Genomic DNA, 16,279 nt, shown 5'->3' on the forward strand with positions numbered 1-16,279 from the left:
GGTTCTTCATTGGCACTCGAGGATGAACCTATCATCTTACTGTCTTGAGCCAGAAAAGGATCCTTCAAAACAGCAGGAGTTTGGGAACCCTTGACAATCTTCGCAACCTCTGCATGATGAGGGCAGTCTCTTGTAAAATGTTCATTGTCACAAATGAGACAAGGATAATGAGGTTTGAACTTTTCATCATTGGATTCCGCCTTTTCAGGTTTCTCCTTTGAACTTTTGTCCGTTTTATTCTTCTTCTTTCCTTTCTTCTTCCCACCGGATTTTGATTTGGCTGTAGATGACTCTACAACGTGAATATCCGTGGAAATCTCTGTAGAAGAATCACCTGTTGGGGAATCAGGCAAGGTTATAATAGGAGAAGAATTCTTGGAAGATTTCTTCTTACTTTTAGTGTTAACTGTACCAATCATACCATCAGCGGCATGATATCCTGAAGGAGCTGCAGTGATTTGATTTTGCTTGGGAAGATTGGGGATTTTCTCGTGTAACATACTTGACTAAATATAGACCAAGTCAAGGTACTATGCTTGAGCAATTACTTGCTCCTCAGTAACAACTCCGGCTTTAGCAACATCTTCAGTGATCTTTGGCAATAAAGATTTTACAAACCACTCGGCCAAGATCTGATCCGGAATAAATACCTTCACTAAACGCCATCGACGTCTCCACTCATGAATATGATCTGAAATGTAAGTGGATGTCGATTGTTTTAGCGAAGTTAGCAATTCCGTGCCATTGTCGTATCGGACTGGCAACTGAAAATGAGTTAAAAACGAGGTAGCTAATTGACTAAAATTATAAAAAGTACCTCGCGGTAACTCAATGTACCACTTTGCTGCGAGACCAATTAGAGTGCGCTGGAAAAGTCTAAGATGGATTGAATCATCTGAAATGGAGTTAGACGCACACCAGAGGTGGTAAGTCATCACATGGTTCGACAGGTCCTCTCCCGATTTACCTTCGAACTTGGGAATGTCACTGGGCAATTTATTCGGCATTGGCGGCCAAAACGGAAGATAATTAATGGGATCGTTCGTTAGGCGCAACAAGTTAGGCAAGTCGAAAGTTGCGATAAATGGTAACTGCCAATTAGGATCCCTAAAACTCAGGGTCGTGAGACCAGCCCCAGGAAGAGGATATCCAGGATAACTAGGAATAGGAATTGCTTTTGGGATATTGTATCCTCCCGGAAAACCAGAATTAACCGGACTATACTGGGGTTGTTGAGGTTGTTGATAAGTGTACCTAGGATATGGTTGATACTGATAGACTGGCTGCTGCACAGCAGGACCAAATTGGTACTGTCCCTAGTATGGTTGATAAGTAAATTGTGGTTGACTTGTGACAACTGTACTTGAACTAGGTTGTCCTACAGGTATCTGAACCGAAGTTTGAATCATAGATCCAGACAGTGGTAAATATTTCTGAGGAGTAGATACAGGAACAGTAGAAACCGGAGCTGTCGATACTCCAGAAGTAGGTGGGGTAGATTGAACAGATGTTGCGGCAGTTGTAGCAGTTGTTTGTGGCGGAGTACGAGGTGTACTAGGCCCAGGTTGAGAAACAACTGAAGGTACAAAAGTTTGAATGTTAGACTGAACTGGTCGCTGGGGTGAACCAGAAATTAAGGGTTGTCCAGTTTGAGATGACAACTGTACATTTGGCTGCAACACCTGTTGGGTTTGCGATGGATCCCATACTATATTCATTCCAGGGTATTGACCCATAACAGGTTGAGAGTACTGAGGACCATAACTGGGTTGAGGGTAGGATTGATAATTGAAAGGTACATTTCCCGTTCCTTGAACATACATTTGACTGGAGGGTGGTTGGAAACCTTGGTTCGAGTACTGACCTTGGGGTTGATACCCTTGAGGCACATACTGATACTGGGTTGACCTTGAGGTATAAATTGATACTGGGGTTGACCTTGGGGTACATATTGAGTCTGCGGTTGACCTTGAGGAACATACTATCCCATAGTTATGTATTGTCCTTGAGGTTTCCCCCCAGATGCAAATTGTGTACCTTGAGGTTGCCCCCCAGGCAGTAACTGGCCACCTTGAGGTTGAGGATTGGGAATAGAACTTGACATCATAAGAATTTCTTCTATGCTCAACGGCTTAGTACCATTGCTTCCAGTTAATAACCTTTGCTCAATGGGTTGAGGAGATGCTCTCGAAAAAGTACCAGAAAGGGACTGATACCCAGAGGGAACAGAAGGACTGCCGTACAAAAAAGATTCAGGTGATTGAGTAAACATGGATGACTGTCCTGACATTACGGGAGTATAAAAACCTCTAGGTTTTGGGTGATAAGGAGCATGAGGTGGTGAAAAACTTAACCCTGAGTTCTCTAAGAAATTAGTCAAAGAAAGATACCAAGAATTGCTCCTAGGTGGACTGTAAAAAATTGATTCACGCTCCCTTAGCTCAATAACAGGTTGATTTTCAGGGATAGGGATGCCTACTTCTTCTTCCAGAGCAAGTTATTCAATAGCAATAACTTTAGAAGGAAGATATTGGGTGATTACTCTTTCTACCCTAGGTGAACCAGGACCACTAGAAGTTGGAGAAACAAACCCCGATGTCAGAGTAGTAGCAAATTCACTTTCAGGCTCGGATATTTCAGGTTCCTCACCTATATCACTAGTAGATGAAAAGCTACCAGTAACTTCGGAAACAGACACCGACTGCAGATTATAATCTGCCACTAACGGTTGAAAATCAGGATGTACTCTCAAAGAAGATTCTCCTTCTTCAGGTGACCCAACTCTACTGTCTCTAGGAGTTACGAGGACTTTCAAGCCTTCAAGCTGGCTCGATACTTCCTCAGGAGGTTGGCCCCAAAGTCTACAGGACTTCCTCAGTAACTCAGCCACGTTTACAAACTCAGGAGATTGGCCCTGAAGTCTACGGGACTGCCTTGGTAATTCAGCCATAGTTAAAGACTTTTAACTACTTCACACGCAAACACAGTAAAATCTCAATGAAAACCACCTAAATTCTCTAAAGAACCAAACAAATTGAATCACACGCCTAAAGAATCTAGGAGATCAAACACACACAAACAGTAACTTTCCGTACTGAAAACACTAGTTGGTGATGAAATCCAACGTCGCAGAGTTCCATACATAAATGGCGGTTGGAACAGTTACCTCAGCAACTTGCTTAAGGAATAGACTGGCACAAGTTCCTCCACTTAACCGTCTCGAGTGAAGAGAACCCCCCAGAAAATCCAAGTGAGTCTAGCCGACGTCTGCTCCAGGTACAGTGGGATCTTCCCACCACTGTCACCTCAGGAAGAATCCTAAAGAATATGGCCACTAAGGTTACCAACTGAGACAAATACACCTGCGGGAACAGTCTACGATCCGATACGCACGCAAGGGTAGAGTATCAAGCTCAATCCCCTTGAAGGCTCCTTGACATAATCCAAGGTTTACCAACAAGTGACCCTAGGCTCTTCGACAATGGTTAATCCGAGGTTTACCGTTTTTAATACGTGAATATCTGGTGTCGTTCCCGATGAGGAAGGATTGATTCCCACATTGGTTTAGACACGATCTCATGCTTCTCCTTTAAGAGGAGCTTTCCTAGAGCATAAATGCAACAATTGGATTTCTTCCCTACCACAAGATACAGCTACTTGTTTGTTTTTACTGTCTTGGAGAGTTAATTACTCTCCTACTCCAAGACACTAGCCTAAGCTAAGTTGGTGTATCAGAGCCCTAGAAATAAAAATGTTACTAGATGAATTTTACTTTAAGCGTTATTTTTATTGGTTTTTGTTTAAGTAAAAAGGTGTGGAGATGAAACTCGTGGTATGAAGACTCGACTCAAAATCACTAAAAATGCACCTAAGATGATTTAAACAATCTTTTTCTCTTCGATGAACTTCTAAACTAAGAAAGAGTTTGAGAATGCAAATACTTTGTAAACACAAATCTTTCTCAATCAAACAAATTAAAAGAAGAGCTTTTGCCTTTTCCAATGCACTCAAAATGAGACAACTAATTATTTCACAAAAATTTCCCTTTTCGTTTCAAAGCACTCAAACACTACAAAAAACAAACTTTTTTCCAAAAGAGATTTTTATATTTTTTATAAAACACTCAAAACTAATGAAAATGACTAACTTTGAGATCTATAAATTATAAAAACCTATTTGAAGTCAAAGCCTACTAAATGTCTTTTTTAAGGATGTTTTACTTAGCTAGATGTAAGCTAAGGACCAATTTATGCAGAATCACAAATAAGTCAAGAACAACCAATTTTGTTTTCCTTTTGAAAATGAAAATCCAAACTTTCAAACACAAGCTTTTCAAAGTTTTGTAAAGAGAAAACTCAAAGTGGATTCCTCAACAAGGGGAGATTTCATAAATGGTCAGACTCATAAGAAAGATGGTAGACACTAAGGTGATCTGAAGTCCCTACAACTTCTAAGCTCAGAGCCACTACATAACCAAAATGAAAAACAAGCCCAACAAGCAAAACTCCTAGGAATTTCACCTAAAACCTTAACACTAACGAAATCAAACTAAGGAAAGCTTCTGATAAGTTATATGCAGGTCTAGGCAGTGGATAACAATTTCTAAACAAAAAAATAAGGTGACTAGTAGAGGAAATCTTAGGTTTTTCAAAATTTTGACAGGGTCCGCAGGCCCACAGTTGACACAGGTGCGGTCCCGCTCTGTGCTAAAATCCAAGCTGCGGGGAGGTACGCACTGTGTCAAACGGCTAGGGTGCGGTCCTCTCCCAAAGCTATGAAAAATAAAAAATAACCCTGGATCTACAAACTCTACCCAATTTTACACACAACAAGCCAAAAATAGAAACAAAAATACAATTTCTCAGGTCAAAGTAAAGACAAGGAAAACAATCAAGTCCCCAGTATGGTTGCCATTTTGTCACACGGAATAAGTCAATCTTGCAGACAAGATAGACCTTCCTAGAATCTAGAGAAGACCTAATGACAAGCAAATCAACCAGACACTATCTTTCTCTAAATATTCTTTAATAAACAATGGCAAACAAGTGTTTTTAGGGCCTACCTTAGGTCCAACGCAAGTTTGTGGATGCCCTTGCACCTTTGATCCAAATGAGCTCCTTTGTCGTGAATCTACAAACACAAACAAGGCAAGCAAATTAAATAGCACCTGAAAAGCCAAAATCATAAAACATATTTAACATGAAAGTCAAGGAGCCCATGAAAAAAATAACATAAGATACTTGTTGAGAAAAATGAGTTTGATTGTATTAATTCAAAAGAAGAATAACTTTACAACTTTTTCCTTGACGTTGTACAATCTCCTCCCAAGGTCCAGCAAGAAGTCTCCTCTACTTTGACAAGATTCATTCACTCCCCAATGAAGCCAAAAAGGTATGTGATCTCTCCTCTTAGGCTCAACTAGGAAGTCTTGATTTCACCAGCATTTACCCTCAAAAATGTTCAGCTTCTAACCTCTCCTTCAACCAGCCCAATGCCTATATTTATAGTGCAATGGAGGGAGGTTACTAGGTCCTCCTTCAAAGGGAAAAAGTCCTCCTTCAAAGGGATAGCTCCTCTCATCAAGGGATTAGCTCCTTCTCTTTTTGGATGCATGAACCACCTCAGAGCGAACAATCCACGTCAAAATTCCTTCTAGAAACCTCTAGAATTAACCCAAAGTGAGTTTTTTAAGACAAAACTTGTGCCTTTTGACTTTCACAGGGGTCCGCACCTACACTGTTAGGGACAGTGCGGGTAGGTCCGCAGTTTTTGTAAACAGAATGTGCGGGACCGCAGGTGACAGTGAGAGAAAGTGCGGAACCAGAGTTACATTGATTTTTAATGTCTTTCTCTCATTTCCAAAGCTTGACTTGAAGAGCTGAGGTCTGAGACTTGCTTAGGAGGACAGTACAAGTGATGATAGACCCATACTGACTGCAAATAATCATGGTGACGATATTTTTGTGTAACAAGAGGTAATCCCCTTGGTTCCTGAAACATCTCATCATAGTTAGAAATTAATTCATATACTTCCTTTTTATGCACATGATCACAACCCTAGTAAGCATCGGATAATTCTACATCCTTCCACCTTACAACCATAAGCATGCAACCCTTACTGGAATTCACCAACTCTTCATTTGTCTTGCACTTACAAGACTGGCATTGAGTTTAGTTTGATGAGTCCTGACAATATATTCTACCCCATCTTTTGTGATTTGGTATTTGTTTTCATGACAGAAGAATATTGCCTTTCTATCATATAGATATGGACTCCCTAACACCATGCCATAGATATCCAATGGTAGCACATCAAGTTTTACCTCATCCACTAACTTCGAAGCAATCACAAATTTAACCTTGCACTGCTTAGTTACATTCAGTTTTTCTTTATCATGTATCCATCCATGTGGGTAAGGTTTTGGATGTGGTTTGATTTCCAAGCCTATCTTCTTTACCAAGGACTCTGAAATTAAGTTTGCTTGGGATCGAGTATCAAATAAAGTTTCCACTTTTTTATGATTTATGATAACTCTAATATGAAATAGTTCAATTCTCTTTCTTTCATTAGGGAGAGACTCATCTATTGAACTAGTGCCTTCATGTGATTCAGAATTAACATGAGGTGTAAGAGTACCTTTTGTTCCTACTACTGTGATCAATGCTTCATCTCTAGAATCAGATCCAAGGTCTTGCTGCACAGTTGCCACTGTCTTCTGCTTGCCTTTTCCTCCATACTTCTTTGGTCTCTTTTTTGTGTATACTTTCCAACAATGATCGTCGTCATGACCTTAATTTTTGCAGTGAGTGCAATACGTTCTTTCTCCTTTATCTTTCTTGGTTTATGTCATCCTCTTGTCCATTCCTTTTCCTTTCAATTTGGGTTTTCCATTTGGAGGTCTAAAAGGTGGTTTCTTGAAATGATCATCTCTTTCATTTTTGCCCCTGTTCTCAATATGGATGGCCTTTACACTGGCGAAGTCAATAGTAGTTGGTTCAAACAATAATAATGAATGTATAAGGTAACTATGTAATGATCCAATATACTTAGTTACTACTTAAGGTGAGTCAAGTGCAATGCCCAAATTAAGTGCTTGGTTTCTAAATTCCTCTGTAAAGCTTTAAACATCTTGATCTATGCCTTGCCTTAAGTATTGCCAATCCATTAAGGATTTTTGTTTATAACCCAAGGGATAAAATTGTTCATTTAACACAGAAATGAAACTAGGCCATGAGGAAAGAAGATTACCAACGCTCTTATTTCTTCGCAATTTTCTCTCCCACCAGACGAGGGCAGTACTACTCAGTCAGAGAGAGGCCAGCAGAGTCTTTGCCTCGTCCTCTTCAATCTATTGAATCTTGCAGTATATTTCAATCTACCTAATCCAGTTATTAAGCTTTTCTGCATTGCTTTCATCGTTAAACATGGGAAGATCGAATTTGACATCTAATTTAAATAAAGGTTTCTTAGATGCATCCCTTGAATTTCTATGATGATGATGATGAGAGGAAGAAGAACTTTCACTCATGGAAGGAGAAGGAGGGGGTTCTTCTTCACCATTTCCATGCACCGAACCTTGTTCTTCTGCCTTTTTCCCTTCTGCTTGCTCCAGTCTTGAAAGCAACTAACCTACATTTTCTTCCATTGCATAGAAGGTTTCATGAAAATTGAGCTCCTCTTCATAACGAGCCTCTTCATCTGCCATGTTTCTCTTTCGATGTGCACGCCCCACTTGGGGATCGAAAGACTTTTGTTTCCCTTTGCCTCTTCGGATCTTGTTTCTTGTTAGCATATATACATGTAATTCACATCTACAAAGATCTGCTCTAATACCACTTGATCCAAGATATTTCTCTTATAGATGTGTTAAAGAATTACATGCATAAATTGTAGCTTAACATAGAAATTTAATGTGCACATGAGATAAGAGGAGAAACACATAAATCATGAAAGAAGACAAAAAAACTTGATAACAAAGTTTATCCGACTTGGACTATGTCTCCAGGCCCTGCTCGATCACTGGGGAGGCCTTCATTCATTAAGTGGCATGAGAAGGAAGAGTACAAGCATCAGTTACAAAAAAGGAATTTTATACCTCCATACTAAAAAATGGTTGAAAATGAAAAACTCTGATGGATAAATGGAAAGCGCCATTATGTTCGTATCGTTCAGAAATGTTGAAACCATATAAAATTTGTCAAAATTTGACAAAGTGAAAATTTGGCCCTCCTGCAAAAAGATACCTCAAACTATGTGCACTCCCTCCTCTACCATGGATGCACTGATGAATTGAGTGTTAAATAGAAAATAGGCTGACGAATTTCTCAAGGATGTTGTTGGTAGATTTGGTTTGAGATTAGTTCATTACGGAGGAGGTCGAGCGGTCAAACCCCACCTCCTCCCTTTTTTATATAACAAAATTCTTTAATTAAAAAATAGGTTGGGCTAGGCTCGCCTTGGGCGGCCCACCCACTGTACCTACCTCCAACTCTAATGGAGTTAATATCTTTTAATGGTGGGTGGAAGGTTGGGCACGTGCCCCAAGGGTCAGCCCACCTTTATGAATGTTTTTTTTTATAATGAGGTTGGGTCCGCACCCCAAGGGCCAACCCACCCAAAACCTCTTGAGTTATTATGGTGGTTTCCTAGGATTGGGGAAGGGGGGGTTGTGGCCCGCCCCTCCATAGATATATGTTGAATTTTTTGGATGGCAAGGTTGGTGGCTGGCCACCCTTTTTTTTATAATATTTTTTTTTTGTTATAACAAAACCTGGCCATTTTTGAAAATTCATATTTTGACCAAAGGAGTCATTTTAACCAGGCGAAAATTTCACCTGGAATATGGCCGGAGTTGGCTAGATTCCATCCACCGGAAAATTCCAAATTGTGTCTTCATTAATCTTGCTTAGTCACCAAAAATTCAACCCAACGTTGACTACCTCTATCTTTCTCATCCAGACTCAAATTGGAGTGTCATTCGCACCGTTGGAATCAGGGCGACGATCCCTTAGATTTGATGTCAAGTTAATCATCTTTCCACTACTTTGAATTTTGATCCTTTTCCATGCCACTGGTGTCTGGATATCCACCTAGACCATCCGATGAGTTAGCTCATTATCTTATTCATGAGAGCCCAATCATCTATTTTGAATCAACAACTCAGAATGCATTATCGAGCGCAAACATGATTGGGTGATAAACCTTTTGTTTTTCCTGATGTATCTTAGCTGTCAATTTACTATCAATACAATGTTCCTCATTCATGTCAGACATGAAGTTGTGAGCAAATGCATGTGCTCCTTTCCACCCAACACAATCTAACCATTCGTCACTCTCGTGTTCAATGATCCCCAAGAGCATCAAGCCCAAACATGAATGCGAGTTAACATATCTATTAAGTTCGATGGATGGGACCCTGCATCAGTCTTCGAATGAATTGAATTCCTCTTAATTCAAATATGATGGGTGCCCGACTGACATTAAACATGAATTCTTTTAATTAACTGTCCTACTCTATAAACTTTTAGTTAATTTTCTCTTTCGCACTTGTTACCCATGCATGTTTCTTTGTAGTTCTTTTGTTGTAAAAATTATCATCTTTATGCAAATTGCAAAGCCAAGCTTGACCCATTTACCATTTTTCTAGGTAAGTGCTCAACGACCTACACTTACTTTTCTCCATTTATTTTAATTTGGTGTAATTTCAGAGGAATAAAAATGATTGTAGAAATCTCGAAGGAAAGCATTATTAACGAGTTGGCAGGTGTTAGGGACACTAAAATATTTCTTACTGAAGTCCTAACCTTGAAGTGAGCTCTAGATTACCCTTTTGATAGCTCCGCAAATGATGATTGTCTAAGGAAATATTGGGTTTTAGCGATGCTCCCCCCCACCGTGCATTTCAAACCCAACTCAATTCTCCTTTTGGCCAGTTATTTTAGGACTGAAACCCAAGCTATCATCTCCCCTCTAGATAACTAGGTATTTTTAGAAATTAATGAAGATGTTAACTCTAAAATACTATACCTACCAGATTTTGGAATTGACCTTGCTGCCCACTAGGTTTCTGAACCCCTTTTTCAAAATTTGACCCCACTGCTTGATATTATTTTTGGGCTCGCTAATGACTCAAAGGTAGACAAAACCATTTTCCATGTTATTTTCCTCATAACATCAAACACTAGTAGGATACTTATTAACTTTCCTAAATACCTAGCTAGATCTATTATGGTCAGTCTCACCACCACTGTCCCATTTAACAATTGTCATCATTGTTCTTATTTTATACATTTAATTCGCTTCAATTATCCTACCTATTTTCTGTTGACTACACTCCTCCAGACCATTAAAGACAAGGAGGATAATGAAATGGAGATATACAAATGGGCTGATTTAATATATCCAGGTCGTGCTCCATTTTCCTATCATCAATATATAGACTATTTTTCCTTCTATTTAAGAGTTAAACTACTTGGAAGAGCCATAGATAGGATATTTGATGAACAAAATAGAATATTATGACTAACTGAAGATGACAGTATAGGATGTTGGTTCCTATATCCTTAGTATTCCGTAATTATGATACACAGATTTGAGAAAGAGGCTTACTAACTACCAAAATTCATCACGCCTTTATTTTTTTCTTATGAGACTTTAAGACATATAATTATCTTAAATGAATTTCACTTTTCCTCAAGAAACAAAAGGTTACCTTTTAGCTATCCTTACTCAATTCAACCCCTTATTTATAATAATAAATATATTTCTAATGTAATTGAAAAATAAATTCTTATATTGAATTTAATTCATGATGATTGTTGGCATTATGACCCTCTTTGAACAATTTCTCATCTAAGAAAATAGGTAGGACTTTCATCCTATGTTCATCAGACCAACAAGGAAGTAGAAAAACTAACTAATATTCTTTACCCTCTAGGCAGTCACATTCAAGTGGTGATGCAGATGTCTGGAGAACAAAGTCAAGGAGGAACAAGAAAGAAAGAAAGAGAAAATTAAGCTTTAATGCAAGTGGAAGCCCATGCTTCCAACACATAATGTACTCAGTCCTTGGCAGCTAGACTGCCTCCTGTTATGAAAATAAATTCATAGTCTCTAGAGTTATAAGAAGCCCAATGTAGTGTAAAATCCAAGGAAGGATAGGAGATAGACACTGAGGCCTTTGAGTAAATAGTAGAAGAATTAAATAAGGTGATGTAGTAGACCATCCATGAATACCAGCCCAGAGATTTTGGAGGAAACACTTTAGACACATTTTTATCAAAGAGAAGTTAATATACACCTTGGGGAAAGAATTGAGGTTATTACCTCAACAAGCTCAGATAGTCGAGGAGGTGGTATTTAGTGAAATGATCGCTACCCCTAGGCTGAGATTTATTACATTTTTTTATTCTGAAACAAATACTTTTAACCTTACTATGCTACAACATGAAATCGATGATAAACAACAATTGATTGGCTCAAGGGCCTTTTCCATGCTAACTAATTTAGGAAAATTATTAGACTTTTATGTGTTGAATTGTCATAGGTAGACTGGAAAAATTTTGACTAGTCGATTACTAGACTCCATTGCCAGTAATAGGAAGCTACAAGCCTTGTCGATTAAGTCATAGAGAAACACCACATTGCATGAGTGGCTTTGAGGAATAGTGCCAACAAAATCATAGAAATTGAAGACTAGGTATTGAAACAATCTAGATAGCCCAAAGAGGTCAACCCTTTCAAGAAGAAATTGGAAGAGAAAGAGAAAGAAATAAAATGTTTAAAAGAGATAGTAAAATTATGGATGATAATGCTAACATCCTAATTCAATCTTTTGAGAAGCGAGAATAAATAGAAGGCCAATTTAAAACAATGTAGGTTTCCCTACAAGAAAATGGTAAATAACTTAATGAAAGGCGAAGCCTATTGGAAAACCTCAAGGAAGAATTTACATCAAAAGAAAAGAAGCATTGTAAAACAATTGCATATTATAAATCTACTATTGGTAAAGCCCTTGCTACCTTCCAAACCTTGAACACCAAAAGTCTAAACCTCCTACAACTAAAAGTTTTTCAATTAGAATAGGAGCTCGATGATGTAATACCTAAAAGGGAACAAGTTGAGAAAAGGGAGATAGTATAGGTGAAACAAAAAAATGAGATAATTGAACCAATAAAAGACACCCTGAAGGAGAAGAAAAATGAAATTATGTCCTTACAGGAGGTACTTGATGTATCCTCTACTAAAATTTAGGTTCTCATATAGGCAAAGGAATAAATATGGAGAGAAACTAATTATAATATTCAATAGATCAATCTTATGTGACAATTTTGATAGATTGTGAAAACGAAATAATGTGGAATGCTAATTTGGAGGTCATAAATATTTCTTCCATACTTGAGGAAATATTTAAGGAGGTAATCCAACTTATTGATTTCATTAATACTCTCAAGGATGAGACCATTACTTACATTAATCTTCTTAAAATGGACCAATGTATCTTCTCCTTATGCACGGTAAAGAAAACACATGAATTCATGTTTCCTATGAAAGGGGAAGTTGAAAAGGATAACAGGGAGATTCAAAAATTTAGAAATGAATGGAACAATCTGTGTATGTTCATAGTTCCCTATTTTTGAGGAAAGGATAATTTTTTGATATCAGATGTGGAGTTCCACAAGAAGCTAACAACCATCGAACGAGATCTTGGTTGCCTATCTATCATTAGTGAGGAGGTTTTTTAGTCTCACTTAGGCATTAACGCCTTATGCAAGGATTTTAATATATTGGTTGGAATAGATAAATTGATACGAAGTCTCCCTACAACTTATTAGAAGCTCAAATCTCAGTTAAAAGTGATAGTAACCAAGTATATGTGCCTTGGTTATTACCTACTGACTGGGATAAAATTGTAAAGGTTGGGAGCTATCTGAGTCAAAACATAATCTTAGAACAAGGCCCTTCCAATATGCAATAAGTTCAACCAATTCTGTCCATGCAATTAGTTACTAATTAACTAAAAGAATAGACCAATGTCGCACTGAATAATCGTCAAGTGGGTAAGTCTAAGATCAAGGGAACCCAAAGCTCATCGCTTGCTACCATGTCAATGAAGCTAAAGGAATATTAAGTGTCTATTAAAATTCAGAGGCATTAATAGGAAATTTATTTGTTTATTTTTAATCAAGTCATTTAAATTTTAATGTTTTTAGGTTTAAAACAATTACATTGTACTATTACTTTTTAAAACTTTTACAAATCACCCTGTTTCTCATTTAGAGGGGATCAATGACAAAAGGACTTATTTTTTACATTATTAGATATGCATGTACTTCTTGCACAGATCCGTTGTTGATTGAGTGACTTGTTCATGCATCCTTAATGAATTACTAATTATATGTGATCACACTGACTTACAAAGTTTTGGATTTCAGAGCCTATTTCATGATTCAAAAACATCACTTTAATTTAATTGCCTTGTTTTCTTAATGTGTAATATTGTTGTTTTGGTGATTCAAATATTTATTTTTTGACTCGTGAATTAGAGTTCCTTGAACATGCCTCAGGAACCTTTGATTAGTCATTTTCTAAATAAATTTCAAGTGTTGTGTTTATCATAGTTTGATAGTTTTGTAATTTTTTGAGTATACAAAATGAGTCATATGTCGAAATGATAAGTTTAATCTTATTTGATTCTAAGTTGATTGTCTATGATGTTCTTGTTTTAATATATATTATTGATTCATAACTTATCGACATATTAACCAAAGAATGAAGGAATGACTATACATGTTGTAGTGTCTTCTTCATTTCTATTTGTTTAGAAATATGACCCGAATATTGAGCACATAAGTTATTAAATAATTTTTCTTCTATTTAGATGTTTATTTTTTCCTTTTATTACTATGTGTCCTTAATAGTTATTTCTAATGTATGAAATATGTCATTGAATCAATGATATTTTTATTTTAAGGAAACCTAACTCCTTCTTCTTGCGACATCTAATTACTACAATGTTCTTCCTTTATCAATATCTGATCTTACTTTATTTGGTTGTTGAACATAATTATAATTACAATCAAGGAATACCCCCTATGGTGTATATGGGACCATCCTGATGCACCTACAATCTAAAGACTAGGTTGTCATCAAATGTGTTCTTAAGTCATTTCTAGTTGGGAACAATTCGAGAACCAACACAAGGTTAATGCAATCATCCTTTAGAGCATTTCAAATTTTTAGGAGGGACAAATAGGGATCAGTCATGGGAATAGATAGGAAGAAAGGACTAATGGTGCAGAGGAAAGAATGTCTTGGAAAGGGTACAATATGGAAAGGAATGATACAATGAAGAGTGGCAGATGGTTAGATACACCTAAGAGGAGGGATAGTACTCATGGATTTTATTCTAGTTCTGGTTCCGAGAAACATCATTTTCATCACAGAAAACATCCTTATAGGAGGAGTGAGAAGGGATACTTTCTAGAGGAGTTCAAAATTCCAAGCCTCCTACTTTTGATGGGGAATGAAGAAATCAGAAGATGTAGAAGCATGGCTGCATGGGATGAAGAAATTTTTTAGATTGCATGATTACTTAGTGAACATGAAATCCAAGATAGCTACCTCCAGCCTCAAGGGAAAAGTAGATATCTAGTGAGAATATGTTAAGCATGTAAGAGGCATTAGGGAAGAGTAGCTATCTGGGTAAGAATTTGAAATAATCTTAAGGAATAAGTACATATCTGAGAGATAATATGATGGAAAGGCCAAGGAATTCTGTGAGCTCAAGATGGGTTCCATGATAGATGACAAGTATACAATTAGATTTCTAGATATTTTAAGATATTTTCCCTATCTCAAGGATGAGAAAACAAATATCCAAAGGTTAATCATTGAATTTCCATTATCATTCAAAGACTAGATTGAGTTTGATTAGCCTCAATGATTGGAGGAAGCCATCAGAAAGCTAAAGAATTGTTATGATAATCAAAGCACTGGCCTAAGTTCAAGTGTGACTGTAGGTATAATGAGAAGACTAAAGAAAAATGGATCAACAAGCAAGTAACATATTATGATGCATGTAACAAGGAAAATGTGGCACCTCATAAGAAGTTCAATTCAACTAAGAGGGGGCGTTGGTATCAGCCTGACAAGAAGAAAAATAAAGGTGATGACAGAAAACCATTGAGGTGATGGACCTATTAGTGTCCTATGCTATAGTAATCAAAGTCAAGTTTAGTTTTTTTATTATTTTGGTCAATTTGAAAAGTGGTTCTATGATCTCATAGAGGTCAAGTCTTAGTGTCAATTTAGGATAGGATATACTAAAGTTTTGAGTGGTGAAATAAATCAAGTTATTAATTTATAAAAAGGTATAGGTTTAGTAACTATAGGGGTAGTGTCATCCAATTCATGGATAAAAGTAATAATGGATTTGGTTTCTCATCCTTGGAACAAGTTAGTGGTGTCTTTTCAGTTAGTTGCATAGTCAAATCAGATAGTACATCATATCCTTGTAATCATGAGTTGTTATTGCGCTTGAAAATGTTAAACTTGAAGAGTCATCATTACACTTGAAGGAAGTTTTGGACTGTGTGGAGGAGTATAAAGGAAAATTTTAGCTTTCAAAATCCATAAAAAACGTTACTCATCCTCCTGAAATGCCTTAGATATCAAAAAGAGATCGCTGCATTTTCGCTACAGGGGATCCATTGTGCTTTTACAAATCAAAGGTTTTCTCGTCACCGCGATCATCCTCAAGTTTCAAATTTATCTTTTCTAGAATGGTTCATCTTTCATGTTGTTTAATTTGTCTTCTTAAGGAGAGCATCTGGATGACATTTCAACCCACAAAACCTTCAATGTGTTGTGCTTTCCTTGCTACACCAGTGTTTTGGTAATTTTGTTGCACATAGAAATAGTTACTACATTTTTTCTTGTGACTTAAATTATTGTAGTATGAGCTTTTAACTACAAATGTTTTCCATTTAAAATATTTCCAAAAACCATCATCAAACCCTAATTCTTTTTTCACTACATTATTGTTGCACTAAATTGTTGAGCATTTTCATTATATTGTAAAACCCTAGAAAGCTTTTCATTTTGAGTGATGAAAACACCATACAAGAAGAAAATGTACAGAGGGGGTGACATAGTCAGATTTGAGCCTCAATATGTTACCTTGGTGAATTCAAATCCATCTGTTAGGGTTTCATTTGAGTATACTAGTTGCATCAATTTTTGTGAAAGGATACATAGTTACAATGTTCATGTAACCAA

Source organism: Pinus tabuliformis, chromosome 6, assembly GCF_031772625.1.
Source record: "Pinus tabuliformis cultivar Carrire ecotype Pingquan chromosome 6, CPIR1, whole genome shotgun sequence".
NCBI classification, from domain to species: domain Eukaryota; kingdom Viridiplantae; phylum Streptophyta; class Pinopsida; order Pinales; family Pinaceae; genus Pinus; species Pinus tabuliformis.